The sequence below is a fragment of the Eumetopias jubatus genome, unplaced genomic scaffold (genome assembly GCF_037043125.1).
Source record: "Eumetopias jubatus isolate StellerSeaLion01/CBP00866 unplaced genomic scaffold, mEumJub1_p1.0 scaffold_1, whole genome shotgun sequence".
Lineage (NCBI taxonomy): Eukaryota > Metazoa > Chordata > Mammalia > Carnivora > Otariidae > Eumetopias > Eumetopias jubatus.
Genome location: NW_028274807.1, coordinates 174,193,275 through 174,199,027, shown reverse-complemented (window position 1 = coordinate 174,199,027; position 5,753 = coordinate 174,193,275). Strand labels below are relative to the sequence as shown.

Here is a 5,753-nt window from a genome sequence, read left to right as displayed (position 1 = left end):
GGTCATTTGGTGACATGATCTGTTTGTTAGAATGCAGTGGGAATCATTGCATAGAGAATTTCTCTTTCAAAATATTCTTTAGAAGTTCAAATTTATACACCTATTAATTTCATCACTTATATCAAATTAAATTTTTTATTTTATGGCTTATGTAATAATTATGTAGCCTAGTTATGATGCTCAATTTTCCCTGTTACTAGTCTGTAGTAGTATATTTTAGGAAATAAATTTTTCCTTTGACAGTTTTCTCATTGTAAACTATTAGTTGGTTTATTAATTTATACCCTTTATGTTGAAGGAAACATGTATAGAGCCAGATTCTATGAGTACTTTTTTGAATTTTACATGATCCTTGATATTGATTATGATAATGCTGGACCAAAGGTAAGGAAAGGAGTGTTACATCACTTAGGAGCAAGATACTTAACATATTCTTGTTTGAATTCACAACATAATTTAGATGAACACTGTTGGGCTTGGTAATTAGGAAAATGATGAAGACAAAAAGTTGGCTTTATCATAGCATGTGATCTGACCCAACAATTAAAGTGTCAGATAATGCCCCATATTCCCAGTATGTTTATTTAATAGAAATAAGTAAACAGAATGGGCCTTGTCCGTTGTAAAGTATGGTATGTGACTTAAGACCATTGCATTTCTTTGTGATCATCTGAGATTATATTTTTCAAAAACATCAGATATGCCCCAAAAGAAAAACATTTGGTTGGCCAATGGGAAAATTTATGCAGGTATTTGCTTATTCATAAACCACTCATAGAGGCATAACAGATGTTCTAAAAAGATGAGGAGACTAATAGGGAAGGTATGAGAAAGTTATTTGTAGTGCTCTGTGTGCAGGCAGAATTCATTTATAGGAGCATGTCTGCAGTACTGTTATAGCCTTTACATTCATTTTATACTCAGAGCTGTCATCCGTTTCCAAATTTTGACACTTGAGAAGTAGCTGTATGAATGGAACAGAATGATTACAAATATCCCATAATTATCAATGCCAGAAGTGCCTGGTTCTACTGTGGCCTGAGTAGTTGACCGTCCAGCATGGCAGTACATACTGGCTAATGTACTTCTGTTCAAAGAGAGGAGACACATGTTGGACAGCTAAGATCAATTGCTCCTACTGGTATTTAATTGAAAGTTATTTTATAATACAGTTGCTTCAGGAAAGTCTTTAAGAATTTCTTTTTGTGGCTGGTTGTTACATTTTCATGTATTCATTTGTTTAATATTTCATGTCAACTTGATGTTGAATTTCTAAATAATGCAGTTTACCAGTTACCAGATTGAGTTTCTCTGTTTACCTGTCCTAAATTAATGTCCTAATTTCTGAATCTTGGATTCCTCTTGCATAGTCCTTCCTCTTTATGTAGGCCAGTGTATGCATTATACTGATATTGTCATAAAATAATTTGAATTTTCTTTCTTAAATTATCATTCATATACCATAAACTGGACCCTTTTAAAGTTACAATTCAATGATTTTTAGAATATTCACAAGGTTGTAAAGTTTTACCACTATTCAGTTCCAGAACATTTTTAAAGCTAAGAGAAACCCTGGGTCCATTAGTAGACACTCTACATTTGCCCCACCCTCAGCGCCTGGAAACCATCAATCTATACTCTTCCTCTATGGATTTGCCTATTTTGAATATTCTACATAAATAGAATAAAACTATATTTTTGCATCTGGCTTTTCACTTGGCATGATGATTCAGAGTTTATCTATCTTGTAGCAAGTATCACTACTTCATTTGTTTTTGGAGCAGGAGAGTGAGTGAGCAGGAGAGGGGAAGAGCAAAGGGAAAGGGTAAAGCAGGCTCCATGCTGAGCAGGGAACCCAACGTGGGGCTCCATCCCAGGACCCTGGGATCATGACCTGAGCTGAAGGCAGACGCTTAACTGACTGTGCCACCCAGGCACCCCTACTGTTTCTTTGCTATGTGTCTTATGTCTCTTTTGTTTGTGACTCTTCTTATTTTTCCATTTCCATTGACATTCCTGCAGGCTAGGCCTTCCTCTGGCAGGGACTCAATAGAATACCTGGCCTGCTTTAGGTAATTATTGCCATTACAAAATGGAGTCCTAGTGATGATACATCTTCCAACATATCAAAATAAAGTAGAATTTTATATTTCTTTAATTTCTTCAAGTGTTAAATTTTAGCAACTAATTCAGATTTTGAAAACATTAGTGTGGACCCTACAGGCTGTATCTTTTGGGAAAATAGAGTAAAAGAGAAAAAAATTGCCATCTCTGTTTTCCATGTTTAGAAGGTCTTAGGACTGCCCAAATTCTGGCATTCTTGTTTTAATATGTTATCTTCTCACTTACATAAATCCTGCCTACTTGTTAAAATAGTATGAAATAACAATAATAAATGCTTAGTTGTGTTAAACATTTTATAGTATGTTAGTTACATTTATGTCATGTGCTCTTTTTATCTTAATTTACTGCAGGTGGAATATATGAAACTTTATCAGATACCAATTAACTACTCCAAGAGCTTCCAAATGTTAGAGTTTCTGTAACCAAATGCATGGATGAGTAAATGTATGTTCTCTTCCTTAACACTGTATAATAGGGAAGGGTGTTCAGAACAGTAGTCAAATGACTTGGCTTTAGTGCTGTCTTCATCTGATTTCCTGTGTGCTTTTCAAGTTTCCCACTCTTAGAGGCTTCAGTTTTCTCTTTCATAAAATGAAAAAATTAGCCTTGATTATCCAAAAAGTCCCATGTTATATGTTAACATCATTTGACAATGACTGACACTGTGGAGCAATGGAATCTATATAAGAAATTTTTCAGTCATACAGCGGGTATAAGAAGAAGCACTTTAGTTTCTGTCATAATATGGAATGTCGGTCATTCACCATTCTTAAAAGTCCAGTTCATGTTTGAACAACAGCACAGGTTTTACTGCAAGTGTCCACTTCTTTGTGGATTTTTTTTTTTTTAGTAAGTACAGTAGATTATAATTGTATTTTTTCGGGATTTTCTTAATAACATTTTCTTTTCTCTAGCTTGCTTTACTGTAAGAATACAGTATATAGTATATATAATGTACAAAATATGTGTTAGTTGACTATGTTATCAATAAGGCTTGTAGTCAGCATTAGACTATTAATAATTAAGTTTCTAAACAATAATTAATGAAATTAAGGAGAGCCAAAGTAACATATGGATTTTCAACTGCTTGGGGGTATGTGCTCCTATCCCGCACATTGTTTCAGGATCAACTGTAATATCTTCTGATTTACGAAACTGCTAGAGAGACATTTTTAACATGAGTTTGCATTCCCACTTTTTCATCCCAGCATATTCTGCCTCATCATATGTTGTCTTTATTTTTACTTTTATGCCATTATTTAGAGCTAATGTTTGACCTTATACTTCATTATTTGGTCCCTTTTCAAATGGCTTTTTTTTTTACCCCGATGGCATATTGAGCACCTTTGAGATTTCAGGTATTCCTTGATAGTTTAGGTAAAATAACCATGATTATCTTGGATATGAAGCCTTTCAACCCTCTGCTACCTAGGACATACTCTTGCTCTGCTTTCATTTGTTTTCTATTATCCTATAGAAATAAAAGGATTGCAATTGAAACATAGAAAATGTTCTTACTGCAAGTGCTTAAGTGCACAAATCTGGTTAACTCTCAAATGATAGATATTCAACCTGTCTTTTGAAGTGGTAATGTGTTTTGAAATTTTCACATTTGATAAACAAAAAGTCTCCCTTGACTTTATCCTCCTGTTTTTCACACTTTTTTTCTTCTTAAAGAATGAAAAATAATAGCTAAGGAATGTAGCCTAGAATAAAAATATTAGCAACAGAGATGTACACTAAATAAAAAGCACACCTACCATTCCCCCTTGAAATAACATGAATGTCTTATTGGATCTTATTGGACAAAATTCAATGAATTTCTAATTGAAGGCTGTTTTTCCATTCCTGATTGAACCTGTCTTTCCTAGCAATAGCAGCAGGAATGAGTCATAGTCTCTTCAGAAAGCAAGGCACTGCAGATTGAGCTGGTGATGGATTTTTTTCCCCTTGATTTGAAATAATACTCTTGCCCCTGTCTTTCTGTCAACCTGAGAATAGTATTTTGATTTTTAATTTTATATTGATTTTAATTTGCTTCATTATTTTCTTGGAACCATTGAAGAAATACATCAAACGGAAACATGTTTGACAAGAAGCAGAAAGACGCCTTTCACTGACTCAAGAACTGTTGGGTTTTCTTTCTATTGATGCTTTTAAGTACTTTTTGCCAATCTACTTTTTATCATCTGAGGTAAAAGTAGTACACAGAGTGTTACTTGAGATGGTTTTGACAGAGAGTGGAGCTGTGTACACCTGTGAGAACAAATGACGGATTCTCTTCTTGGTCACTCAGCAGGAATAGCATCTCAGTAGGTTTTCTTTAGTGCGCTAGCATGGTAAGGGGAGTTAGTAGTGTGTATTTAATCTGCTGCCTATACAGCTGGCTTGTTTTGTCAAAGAGAGGCTTATCCACATGTATAAGACTTTGGAAAACTCTGTGATTAGGTAATTATTTGTAAAATTGTTCATGTGAAAGGTAGTTGAATAGAAATATGTTTTTAAAGTAATTATATTTCAAAAGCATGTCTTGGTGCTGGTGAGATGTTACACTTTGGTGTGGCTGACTGAGTGGGCCAATAACCTGTCATGAGCACCCGGACTGTGAGATCAACACCACCTAAAGATACCCCAGTTTAGAAGGTTTTACTTAGCCAAACACAGCGGTCGACAGCTTACACTCTAGTATCATATGGGTTCCGTAGATCTCAATGCCACATTTTATGGACCAGTTAAAAAGGAAGATGGATCCGAAGTTGGTGTTGGAGGGGCACAAGTAACTGGCTCTAATACACGGAAGCACATATTGCAGGTCTCCACTTTCCAGATGACCATATTAGTGCTCTTTAATAATAGAGAAAAATACACGTTTGAGGAAATTCAACAAGAGACAGATATCCCTGAAAGAGAACTTGTTAGAGCTCTGCAGTCCCTCACCTGTGGTAACCAACACAGCGGGTTCTTAAAAAAGAGCCCAAGTCCAAGGAAATAGAAAACGGCCACATATTCACAGTTAATGATCAGTTCACATCCAAACTACACAGAGTCAAGATTCAAACAGTTGCTGCCAGACAAGGTGAATCTGACCCAGAAAGGAAAGAAACGAGGCAGAAAGTGGATGACGACAGAAAACATGAGATCGAAGCTGCTATCGTGCGGATAATGAAATCCAGAAAGAAGATGCAGCACAATGTATTAGTAGCAGAGGTAACTCAGCAGTTGAAGACTGAATTCTTACCAAGTCCAGTTGTTATTAAGAAACATATTGAAGGGCTTATTGAGAGAGAATATTTGGCACGAACACCTGAGGATCGCAAAGTATACACATATTAGCATAAAATGCATTCAGAAATCTGATTTATTCTTGGACTGTACTCTTCCGCATGGACTGAGAAGTTCTTTTAAATCATTAAATACTAAAATCTTCTCTTCTATTAAATTACAGTACATGTTCTAGACCATTCAGATCAAGCCTTTACTCCCTTTGAGAGTTTTCAACATCAGTTGATTGAGTTTCAGGCTTTACAGCGTTTATCCCTGTAGAGATCATCTTTACAGTTCCTCGGGAAAATGTGAATGTGCCGCGTTTTGTTTTCAATACTGTATGAAAACAGGAAAAAATAAAACAA

General features: G+C 35.3%; 1 pseudogene; it reads left to right on the top strand.

Annotated features, from left to right (window-relative positions):
• The first annotated feature begins 303 nt into the window (after positions 1 to 303).
• LOC114207638 (cullin-3 pseudogene) lies at positions 304 to 5,457 on the top strand (annotated as a pseudogene).
• The last annotated feature ends 296 nt before the right edge of the window (positions 5,458 to 5,753 follow it).